Below are 13246 nucleotides of genomic sequence, written 5' to 3' on the forward strand. Positions count from 1 at the left end.
TGAATTCTTTGAGTTTGTCAGTATCTCGTAGGAAGTCTGTATTGAACCTTCGTAGTGCCGTTTGTCCAGTTGTTCTTTGGACAGCATTAGTGCAACTTCCTGAGTGTGTGGAGCATTTTCCTCTTCGTGACCAGAGTATAACAGCATCTTTCCCGCATTTAGCTTTTTTTGTCCAGTTTGCTTTCTGTGGGTTTCTCTGATTCCCAGTACTGCTAAGTTATATCTCCTCATTTCCGTTGTTATTTGACTGGTCTTCCCGGTGTCCCACATTGTTCGGACGTTCCATATACCTATAAAAACTGTTGCTCTTGTTGTTAGGATGGGCATCGGTCTCGTGGCTTCCTAAGGAACTCGACTTTCACCATGAGGCGTCATAATTCTTCTAAATGAAGACCTTCTAACTTTCAGGGCAGAGTTTAAATGGTTTGAATTATATTTTCTGGTTAGTGTTTTTTTAGCGAGTTAGTTTTTTACGGGATGGGGACGCTAACCCTATGCCCAACCCTCCTCCTTTACCCGGGCTTGGGACCGGAAGGAACTCTAGAAGAGCTACAGGAGGAGTTTAAGCTACTCATGTTTCATTATATTTGGGGTTCGTCTAATATTAATCTACACTTTCATTATAGTTAACAAGAGTTGTTTATGATAATAAAGATACTATATGATTTAATAGATAAAGTTCTTACGTTTTCAGAGATGGAATTGAAGTGAAAACATTAGCATACCTACAGTAATATCCGGCTGACAAATTCTAAATGGGACTAGATTTGCTTTTTAGATTTAATTACCTGTTACGAACAAATTTATGAAATATTAGTTCATAGAAATTCAGGAATTTAAATTTAACTGAGCTAATAACACTAAATCAACTAACTCTGATACCGCATACTATGAAAGTGATTGCTCATGCAGAAACCACCCCGTCCTAATCTCCCAAAAACAAAACGTCAGAAAGATTGACCAAGTAGTTTATGTTATTCAAATCCAAGAACTCACGTAATCATCACAGACATAAAATGCAAGATGGTAGCATATTATAAATAATAATTTTCATTCAGGGCATAACTAGTAAATTTTTTTTATGAGGTCGACTCATAAGTATATCAATTAGTTAATTGTAATTTATAAACGGCAAAAGAGGTCGAGACGGTTGATTCAAAGGAACACTTACAATAAGGATAGGATAAAAATACCATACACTAATTCATAATCCTCTTTTGACCTTATTAAGCATGTGGATTTTCTCAGGGTCCCTTTAGAGTCGCTCAAATGTCGTCCACAAATCATAGTATCACTGATTCTGCAGAAGTTTACATAAATTTAAACTTGCATCACTATAATCAAAAAACGATCATCATCACTAGTGAACCAAATCACCAAACTGTATTAGTAATACATAAAAATACTGCCAGTCACTCATAGGTTTTAATTTGTTTGTCAACTTCTGAGTATCATGTACTAACTCATGATAATACTCTAAGATTGCACAATAGACCCTCAAGTCCTATATTGACCAGAAAAATAAGTACCATTTATTCCAGGATTAAAGTTTATCTACAGAGCATGTTAAATTATAGTAACTTTCTGAGGGGGTATTTGTATTAACTGGTGGCTACATTGTAGTAACAAAAATCTAATTAACATCTTAATTTTCATTTTATTTTGAGTAATATTAGTTATTAGCAATCTGGTAAGAACAGTTATGTTGATTTATGTTACTATTTACCAGTAGATCGTTACAAGACAAAAAATGGTTTAAAAGCTTCTTTCAAATTAAAATATAATAAGATAAACAAACATAAAGTATCATTGGCTGTTTTGTGTCATTTATTTATTTCCTTGGTTGGATAAGTTATTCTATCTTAGTTGTATATTTCTACGTGCAAATGACGCATATATATATAATCAGTGTTCCTATTATCCAAACTGATCAGTACAATGAACATATTGTTCCTTCGATAATGTCAAATATCTCAGGAATTCGACATTAACAGTCCCATCGCAATAGAAAAGTGATCATTATCACCTTACTAATGATCCCATAAGCTTCCAACATCCTTTTATTGGACTAATTCATCGGCAACTAGCCCCAATGATCTGATATAAGCTGAAAACTAACCTTCTTAATAGTAATACGAAACCATAAGAATTCTGGCCTAATAAGTTACATAAATATATTTCTAGACTTTTAGATGTGATTTACTGGTCACAGTTAGTGTACAAGTGATTTTCGTATTAAACGGTTCAGTGATTACTTATAATCATTGATATCATACTTCAATCTAGACATAAATTGAAGCAAATTAATCTTTACCGTCCCATGTATATTTCATGAAATAGCCAGATGAATAAAAAGCAATCAAAATACTGCTTTTAGTATGTTTTGAGAAGTGAAATCCACGACGTTCATTACGTTCTATTTGGGAATGGTCAGTTGGATGTATTTGCATCGAAGTATTGTTTATAACAACATTAGAACATAATACTTATTATGAGAAAGAGAATTCATCGAAGAAAATTTTCTTTTCGACGAAATCATTTACTTAAACTGTACATTTGTATGTATATACATCACCAAAATGGATTCGACGATAAATAACAAATGAGGTTACGTACTAATCAACGGGTAAGGAAGAAAATCGTTTATGAGTCAGATAATAGTCCAATTGACAAATATGAAGAAAAGGGACAAACACAAAGGCATAATAATAAACTGAATAATAATCAAGAATACCTGTTTAAGGGTAGTAATAACGGATTAGAGTTTAAAATGCAAAATAGTCTTTTTAAAAAAATTCGATAATAATCAAATAAAAGTACAGAAAAAAAAAACAGAAACATACCCATTAAGAGAATTAAGGCCAAGGAAGGATGAGAGGTTGGACATATCGTTTCTGCACGCAAAGTTCGGGCTTGAGTTCGTGAGTTGTCAATGCCTTAGCAGTGCATAGAATACTGATTCGACACCCCTTCGATCCAATTTCTTTGACTTTCTAGATGTACAGCTTAAGTAAATGATTTTGTCGAAAAGAAAATTTTCTTCGCTGGATTCTCTTTTTCTTATTCAATGACACTATGGGTTATTTTAATTATAATAATTATTACTTAAAATTCCAACGCGTTATCCACTAATATTTACAACAGGTATGGAGTAATTTGTTAGAGTTTCTAATTTACAGTTGTTCATATTCAAAACTATATCTGATCCAGTTATATTAAAAATGGATGAATAAAAGACTGTCGAGGTATTTGTCTAAGAATTACATCTACTAACAGAAATTGATTTACTCAAGTTCTGAATATTAACAATGGGAAAATGCATAATATACAGAAAATGTAGTGTTTCATATTTATTGCTAATATGACCTCAGATCAATAATATAAAATTAATCTGAGATGATGACCACTGTGGTGTATGTTACTATATACCTTATTCGAGCTTCTAGACAGGCCAATTTATCCATTCTTGAGTCATATTTTGACCTTGTTAATTATTCGCTTATTAAACTGGATTGTTTTTTGTATAAGAGTATATGTGTGTACACTTCTTATCCTACTCACCACATATCTGTAGCTTATTTTTGTGTGACTAAATAGTGAGCAAATGGAATTGGCTCACATGCCTTCTCCACCACTTGTCATTTCGTTTCGCTTCATTGCTTTGATCGTCTGCCTGAATCAATGTTTATGCGAAATATACGTATTCGAAATCCTTTCTCGTATTTGAATTATTGTAATTCCATTATTCATTAACGCGAGTTAAGTCAATAATTATATACGAGGATAGTCAGGGATGTATATTTCGATAACAATCATACATACGATCTAACAGGAGTCAGATAACGGGCCACTAAACTCTCTAGATGATCCATTTTTTATAAAGAAAAACTTAGTTCGCTAATATCATTATATATTTAGCAGATATATTAACACTTTAATTAATTAATGAACTGAAATGTTATTTGTATTAAGAATTAATAATCGACACAACTGATTCTTATAAATTATAGATTGTGAAACAACATAACTGATTCAACTGAGCTATTCGAAATATGAACTGAACTTGCTAGGTATAATTCTTATTATCAAATGAATTAGTTGGTAATTTGAAGTATTTCGCTTCCAATATAATCTGTATATAGTCCTCTCTTAAATATACTACACTCTCATGAAAAATATGTGGATATAGTTGGGTTTCCGATTTAACATACATACCTCTGTGTGTGTGTAATACCATGCTTTATTGTAATAAACATATAGTTGTGATGCAACCTATATTCCCAGTCAGGTTGAAATGGTTGTAAGTGTAGGGTTGTGAAAATTGTTGAGCTTCATTTTAAATCTATTCTCGAGTGCGGGGTCGTGGGTGTGCACTGATGAGTAGTCCCATACTTTGACGAAACTGCTGTCCAATGATTTCAGGTTTTCAGTGAGGGATCTAACATCGACCGGTTCATGTTGTCAACGAAACGATTGTGTTTAAGGTTTTAGTATCTATAATGTAAGAAATCCTATGTCTTTTTACAAATTTCTATCATATACAAATATTATGACTCGGAAAAAACGACTAACACATTCATATTTGCATCAATAAATGGTTTCTCATACGCTCCATTCTCTATATACTTGCTTAACTCACTTACTTAACCCTGTTTCTCCTTTTGAGGGGATTGGCCATCCAGCAGGAACACTCGCTCAAGGTAACTTATGAAATGATTAAGTAATCTGTTTAGTATTAAATAACTTGGTCAGATTTGTAGTGTGGCGTCGAGTCGCGGTTGACTATGATCACCACTACAGAAAGACTACGTGCCAGTTAAACGATCAGATCCCCCGTAGGCCAGATATCACAAGGCAGTTGATGGCTGTAGTTGAGATATATTTGTTGGCAATCTCGTGGTATCGAAAGAATACCGAGATTGTGCCAGGTTACAAGTGTGGTTACTGAGCGTAACCGAATTCGTGCAAGGTCACAAGCAACGGAAGAATGTATGTATTTTGGTACAGTTAAACAAACAAGTACGGTAAAACAATCCCTGGTGCAACTGGTTATCATAATAATTGTTTCCACTACATCAATTGCGTTCCCTTGATAAAAGTAGGTCACTACAGATTTTAAATACGAAACTTTATAAATACTTATAACCAGGAGTTTTGTGAACACTTGATTCTTTCTGATTTGCAATAAAAATTAATGTATTGCGCAAATATATTACATAATTCTGATAACCTTCGTCTTCTCATTGCATTATCGAAATAAAAATTAACATTGATTGGATAACTGATTATTATCAAACTTAAATATGACGAATTTCCAAAAAGATAACATTTTATAAGATCTTTTTTGTGGCTCTAGAATATCTGACTCAAATTAGATCGTATGAATGATTGTAATTGAAATAAACATGTCGTCAATCCTCGTATATAATTTTATCGACTTAATTCGAGTTAGTGAATAGTGTAATTAAATAAGCCAAATACGAGAATGAAGTTTTGAATATGTATATTTTGTACACTCATTGATCTGGACAGACAGTCAGAGGAGCAAAGCGAAGAAAAGAGAGTGTAGCGAAATGACGCACGGTGGAGATGACATGTAAACCAACTCAATCTAGCCGAGCATGGATCGATATTTATGGTCAAACAAAAATAAGTTACAGACATCTGATGAATGGGACAACGAAGACACATACACGGACTTACATAAAAACAGTCAAGGTTGATAAGCGAATAATTAACATGGTCAAAATGTGACTCAAGAAGAATGAATAAATTGGCTTGTCCAGAAGTTAGAATAAGCTATGTGGTCTTAACATAGCAACCAACACTATAATTTATCAATAAATTTATAAAAGCATGAATTTTGGAAACGTGACCAACTATTTTCTCATGCTTTCGTAAATTATGTTTATGATTTAAATGAATCAACCAACTTGTATTTTCAATTTTCAATATGGACTAGTATTACGAAGATTTTGATCACAAAACTTCATATCCAAATAGATCCATTTTATATTGATTGGTACAGTTAGCGTGTTATAATCATAAAATCTGTTTTCTCAATATAAGCATTAATATCACTACTAGTCAAATGAGGTATTTATGGATTATGCCGAAAAGAGAATCTGACAATATTCGAGTAATCTTAATCTATTTTAACCTGCTTATCATGTAGAATAATTAATATTGTTTAACAAAAATGGTAACTTTGAATACGAGTATTCAGGTATAATAAAAACCGGGCATAGTAATACATGTCCTGATTTTAAACTTATTTGATAATTAACAATAATTCATTTAATTATGTGGTCATAATTAAAAAGGTTCAATTCTGGGTATTCGTAGATGCAATGAAAAGTTTCAGCGAATCTTAATCAGCATTGTTACAACGCGTAAACCTCTACAAAATTGAGAATAATTTACATTACGAATTGAATTTAACTAGGCAGTACTTCAAATACAGAGAGTCCCGGTTAGATATTACGTCCCGATATGTTATTACTAGATAATGTGTACCGACGACTATTATTTTGGCATCTAAAGTGATATTTTGCGACCACTATCCACTGGTATTGGTTATACGTGTCTCACTTCCAACATGATTAAACTTCATCAATCACAGCTTATCAATAAAAACTTCTTGAAGCTAGTCACTAGTAAGCACATTACTCTAGTAGGACGTGGAGTTTTCAATAATTATTTACAATAATCCGACATGTGATGGCAATTACCTTTCCAATGAACAATCTTTACAAACCATTAGTCTCAGTAATTTCTATAAACTTAAGAATATTTCAACCATAATCCATACATTGATCCAGCTGTTAATGACTATATCAACCAATTAACAAATTCCACTGAACAAATCAAGAAATTATTTTACATAATGTAATTAATACACTGTATATGATAGCATTCTTCTGAGCTATATGTAAGCTAATAAGTTCATAGTACATTCGAAATCGGTATATATAATAGCTTACTTCGAAAGCAGAAAATGAACTGTCCGTTAGAAGATAGAAAAATTTTCGAAAGATAAAATCATAATGTAGTTTAAATTAAAGCGATAGTTCTGAGAATTTAAAGAAAATTCTAATTTAAATATAACAGACGTTCTGAGAATATGTGAAATAAGAACATTTCTAAGTTGTGCTGCCGGAGTTGCCATCATAATAAAAATAGGAAAGAATTAATTTACATTATTCGTTTCTGTTATCAAAGCAATTAAATATTGATCATTGTTTCTTTTTTTTAGAAAGAAGAATATCAAGTTGTAGCCTTCTAATCGTTATATTCCCCAACGGTTTAAGGAGTGCGGGAATTCGCTGTTTATTCACCATTTTGAATATGGTTATCTAAGGTTCCGTGTCCAGAAGTTGGCGCTCAATCAAATTGTGATTACTGATTTGATCACTAAGTCGTAGTAGATATTTTGAAATATATTCAATGAGAAATTTAACTGATCTCATTTCTGTCCATCCTTTATACCCGCTTTGTACATATAAGTAAGGTAATATATATAGTTAGAGGTGACTAGTTTTCATGCGGAAATAATTTTATATAGATTGAGACTGGTTTCTTTGAAGTAGATTGGTGTGATGAGTTAGGACTTAATTGATTTGAGAGCGATTAACACACAAAACTGACTTTTTTCAATGGTCTTTGATGTGTAATTACTTCCCAAGAAGGAATAATTACATAACTGAATAAATTAATTATATCTTATGGTTTCAGTTGTTTAATTTTAGGACACTAAATGTCTGTTCATTTATTAAATTATTGATCAACCGGTGTTAAATACTTCAGTTCAATTTGTACAAGTTTGACTGTAAATATGGGTGTTAAATAGATTCTTGTCTACAATCTTCGTGTCCTTAGTTGCGTCATCCGATTAACTTTTTCGCTGTTGAAATACAAAATAATCCAGTAATACAATTTATTGTTGATTTCTGCCTTCGATTAACCCATCTAAAGATGTGATTATTGTTATGATGAAAGGGGCTCGAGATCTGATACTGATACATAACATGTTACACTCTAACCCCAAACTGACTACTTGAATGAGAAGAAAAGAACGGAAGAGAAAATCCATTGAGCTACCGCACAATATGCACAAATATATATATGAATTCTGAACACAGATGTAACTAACTGTTAAAACTATTTCAAATTTGTACCTACATAAACTTTTGATTCATTTATATGTCATAAAACTTATTGAATCATTTTTTCATTTGATTGATCATAAAGTAAACGGTCTAATTACTATTCTCCATATAAATACACTGTTCGGATCTCCCAACTGCTGTTTCGTTTGCTAATGATCAATCTCTTTTGGCATATATGTGCCCAGTATATATGACCTCGGTATTGCTAAACAGTCACGAGCATTTTTAAGCTGAAATGCATGGTGATTATCGTATCATGCTATTTGAGTCTTGTCAGCCGGATGTAACTGCATCCCAGAGTCAATGTTCACTCTGGGATTCAGAGACAGTACTTTTTGTTTCACATTCCATCGCGTTATCCACTTAGACTTTGAGTCCAAATAGCCACTGACTTGTGCAATCTCATGCTCCAAACAAGCAATATTTATGAGTTAAAATCCACCATACTGCTTAAGTTAGTGGCTATCTGAACTCAGTAGGTTAGTCGATAAAGCGATGCCGTTTGAAGTGCATAGTAATGGGTTCGAGTTTTGAAGTGAACATCAACTCTGAAATGCAGGTAAATCCAGCTGACAAGTCCCAAATAGTATGAAACGTGAGTTTTGACTTCCACTACTAGTCACCATTCATCTGTGCTTAAAATATTTGCCACTGTTTGGCTTGTATTCTAGCATTTTTGACAATAATACAAACGCATATTTCCTCAAAATTTTCTGGTTGACTAGACGGATCATAGTTTCAAGTCCTTTAAATATACTCACTAAGTAATGAAATTGGTGCTGAGATGTACTTTAACATGTAGTGGCTGTGCTTCATTGGCCAATCACCCTCGTAACCGTTATCATATAATCCTCAACGGTGTTTGAAATCAGAAGGCAAAGAGAAGCAGCGACTACAGTTTTATTAGCAGATAACTCAGACCACAAAGCAGTGAGGCGAATGAGTGAGTCAGCGAACCGAGAGTGTCGAGTATGTAGAATGTAAATGTACATGTATATTTATAGGGAAATGAATGGATCATCGAATCAATTAAGCAGATAATAATAAAGCTAGCAGAATGAATATATGAGTAGGCGGTAAGCAATGCTCAAGCATACATATTTCATACAAGCACAACAATAATAAAGGTACAATAAGTTGTTATAGTACAGATGACTTTGCCCGCTAAATAAGTTAACAAAAGGGCTTAGCCGATTTAAATGAGAACAAACTCAATTACACGTGAGTTGCTATAACCACTTTGGAACTATGTAAATGATAGACAATTGTATTAACAAACTTCATAGTTCAATACAATTGTTAACGTGAACAACGTACACTTGCATATTTTTGATTTACATGCGTAGTGGTTCTAAATTATTTGAATACGTGAGTAGGCAATTATGTCATAGAAGTACCTTTTTTTTAAATTAATGAACATTCATTTGCCAAGTGTATCTTTAATATTATAGTTTGAATCAATACTATTCAAGATTAGAGTTGAAGATATTATGACTAAGAATCATTTTGAGGATGATTTGTTTATTTACAAGAATCAGTTTAAATTTCAAAACACTTCTAAGCTGTCCCATACTAGAACGAAATAACTGTCTAGTCCTTCATTATTATCACCGATTATCTAATTGAAATCAGTTAGTGATGTTAAATCATAAAATTCGACAATCATCCAACTCATCATAAAAATTATTGATATGTTGATTAATTCAGAATTCATCTTCTATCGCCGAATTTGCTTTAAAAAGAAAACAAAACAAATAATCCTAATGTTTTTGATTATTACAATTTCTCCTAGTTCTCTACGCGATAATTAAGAATCAATACGGCAACGAAAAAGTGAGCGAAAGTACTTTTCTGTAAAGTTCACCGAATGTTTCTCAGTAAACAAGTAATATATATATATATATATATATATATATATATATATATATATATATATATATATATATATATATATATATATATATATATATATATATATATATCACATACACACACATATGTAATATGTTTCCATCTTCAAGATTCATTTCAAATACATACCATGAAACGACAATAACATACAAAAGCAAAGATTGGACTACTTTAGCGTTTAACTTCATCCATATACAAAAACAGTAGATGAAACTGATAATAGTTTCATGTATAATAACATAAAGAAACAGTTTTTTTAATTAATTGTTTCAATGAATCATCAAAAGTTGTTACAGATCAATTAATAAAGGATTAAGAAAATCGATAAATGGTACAAAAAGATAACCAGCATAGACATTTTATAGGTCTATGGTTCATTGATAATAATTATATTGTTTCGTCTCGATATTATTGATTGAAATATAATAAACATGAACTATAATGAATTGATTATGTTGGATGAATCGATATATTGCATTGTATTATTTAATGACTTTCATTGATCATACTAATGTATTTAGTCATGGTAACAAGATTGTTTCTGTTTCGTCACATTTTTTAAAAATTTACCAATCGGTATACAAACTGTCCAGGCAAAAGATAAATGTTTTATTTGTAAATGAAAAAGAAATTTACACATTGAATGAAGTTAGTTAAGATAGATCCATTAAACTAAATAGGAAATAACTGCATAGAAGTAATAAATTATGGTATAACGAAGAGCCAAGTTAGTGGGAATGGTATGCCATACACCTTAAAATTTTTTATTCCACTTTAACTAATAAGTTAGACAGTAAATGATGTACATCGACTAGACTAGGTTACCATTTCCAGGCAAAAACTCTTTTTTTTAACAAATTACAAGAAGGAAGTTTTAATCGTTGAATTCATGAATCAATTTAAACTAGACAACTACTGAAAACTTGGAAGCACTGAACAAGACTTCATACTAGGACAAAACGAATGTCCAGTGCTTCCAGGTCTTCAATAGTGGTCTAGCTTTAATCGACTCATGAATTCAACTAATAAAAATCACTACAATCTCCACAAATTTTTATCCTAATAAGAAAGTTGTTAAGTATCACAGTTCAAATTATCGAAATTTTAATAGTATTTTAAATATACTGTGATAAGCCTTGTGGATTGAACGCTATATTCGTCTCCGAAGCTATTCTGTAACCCCCCAAGCTAGAACTATACTGCGACCTGAACACGAGAGAGAAGACGCAAAGTATGCGAGAAGTACTTTACTCCAAGGTCCCTTTTAATACGGAAAATACAGGGTTTTTATAATATTTTAAATGTCCTTGAGTTGCTAGAAGATTCTGGAATGCTGCTAAACATAGTAGCAGTGTAGCAAAAGCCAATCAGAGCCTCTGAATGTTACGTTCCGCTTCCTTGATATTTTTGGCTAAGACTTCAAGTGAACGCTGATTGGATGAAACGCTTCTTAGTGTTTCCTGATCCTTGCTTGTCTTTTGCAAGCAATTTTCTGGATCACCCCAACATATTGGAGCATATCATAAACAAATATTGATTTATATACGTATATACCTAACGATTAGCAACTTTGTCGGGATCGTTACTAAGGTTTGACTTGATAATTTCGAATAAATTGAGCATTGGGTAGATTGATATAAATAAATCTATATATTTGTAATATCCCAATGAGTAGAAAAATGAAATTTTCCGATGTTTCATTGTCAATATATACAGGTTAACTTTGTAAAACCTCTGGAATTGACAAAGTAGGCATGAATTCTTAAAACAATATTAGCAAACTGTTTTTTTCAACTAATTCATATTAGGAATTGATATCTAGATTCTTTAAGTAAATACTTAACTCCGTACTACTTGAATAAGTATGCTGTGAATTAAAAGTTATCAGCTGATAAATGGATCTTATAATTTAAATCATAAAACCCATTCATTAAAAACCATGAAATTAACCCATTTTCAAATATTTCTAGAAGTAGTAACTAAAATTCATAGAAACCATTATTGTGCTTTTTTTTACATTATTCTAATATGAACCTGTTTTTGTGAAATATATTTAAGGATGATCGATTAGACTGTTCTAAAATTTTTAGACACTATGTTCTTTGAAATGAACCAAGTGAAAGCCAATAGAACCACCAGACAATATTAGTGAAATTGTAGTGTATGGAAGGGAGGTTATCTGAATCTAGAATTGAACTTCTAGATATTTGAGTCAAATTTGAATATCGTGTATAAAGGGCAGTAAGAAAATTTGTACTTAGTGCTCAAACAATTTAAAATGATAACAAGAAATCATCTTTTACCATCGTACAATAGAAATAAGTGTTAAATATGACAAGTGCGTAATGATTTATTTGTAGATTGCATACAACAGGCAAAATCAGCACCATCTTTAAATTGCAAACTTAACACTCAAATCAGAAAAACAATCAAAGTGTTGGTATGAAGGCTGATGTCACTTCCCGGCTGCCCACACCGTGGAAGGGTATTTTTTTGAGGAAACTGAAAAGGGAGTTAGATTAGTGTTGATCATAACGACCTGGGAGCGTTACCGCAAAGCCAAAGAACAATTGCTTGAGGCCGGTCGCGAACAGCCTTTTTGTGGGAGGTTTTTAACGTGTTAGCTCCGTTCTTCAAAAGGCCTTAGCGCCGGAGACAGCGATCCGTGAGGTAAGGTGAGGCGTGACATTTTTAGGGTCGACCTTTTCTAACCCTTCCTTCCTTGTGAGAAGGCAGCATCATTGCAGATGCTGGTTACCCGAGGGAAACACCTTACTGCTGTCACGTCCCTCCACAGTCAGCAGTACGACTTCGCCCACAGACCTTGAATTGCTGCTTTTAGTCTTACCGTTCTCCAATCGACTTGCCTGGCATGGTAGAACATAAAGGAACATATGTTCTAGCCGATATAGCCGGGTTGGTTCATTACGATACGCAAGCCCAACAACCACGTCATAGTAGCAGCTACGGTTGGGCCTTATATTTTACGGAAGAACTAAACATATAAAGGCTCTTAGATTTATGTGCAATATTCTTTTATCTATTTGATTACAAAGGATTTTTGGATTGTAGATAATACCATCTGGTAATGGAAACCACATTCCTGAACCTTTAATGTTAACCCTAATTCTTTAGCCCAGACGAAGAACAATGTGGAAACTCTATAA

The sequence above is a fragment of the Schistosoma haematobium genome, chromosome 2, assembly GCF_000699445.3.
Source record: "Schistosoma haematobium chromosome 2, whole genome shotgun sequence".
Classification (NCBI taxonomy): domain Eukaryota; kingdom Metazoa; phylum Platyhelminthes; class Trematoda; order Strigeidida; family Schistosomatidae; genus Schistosoma; species Schistosoma haematobium.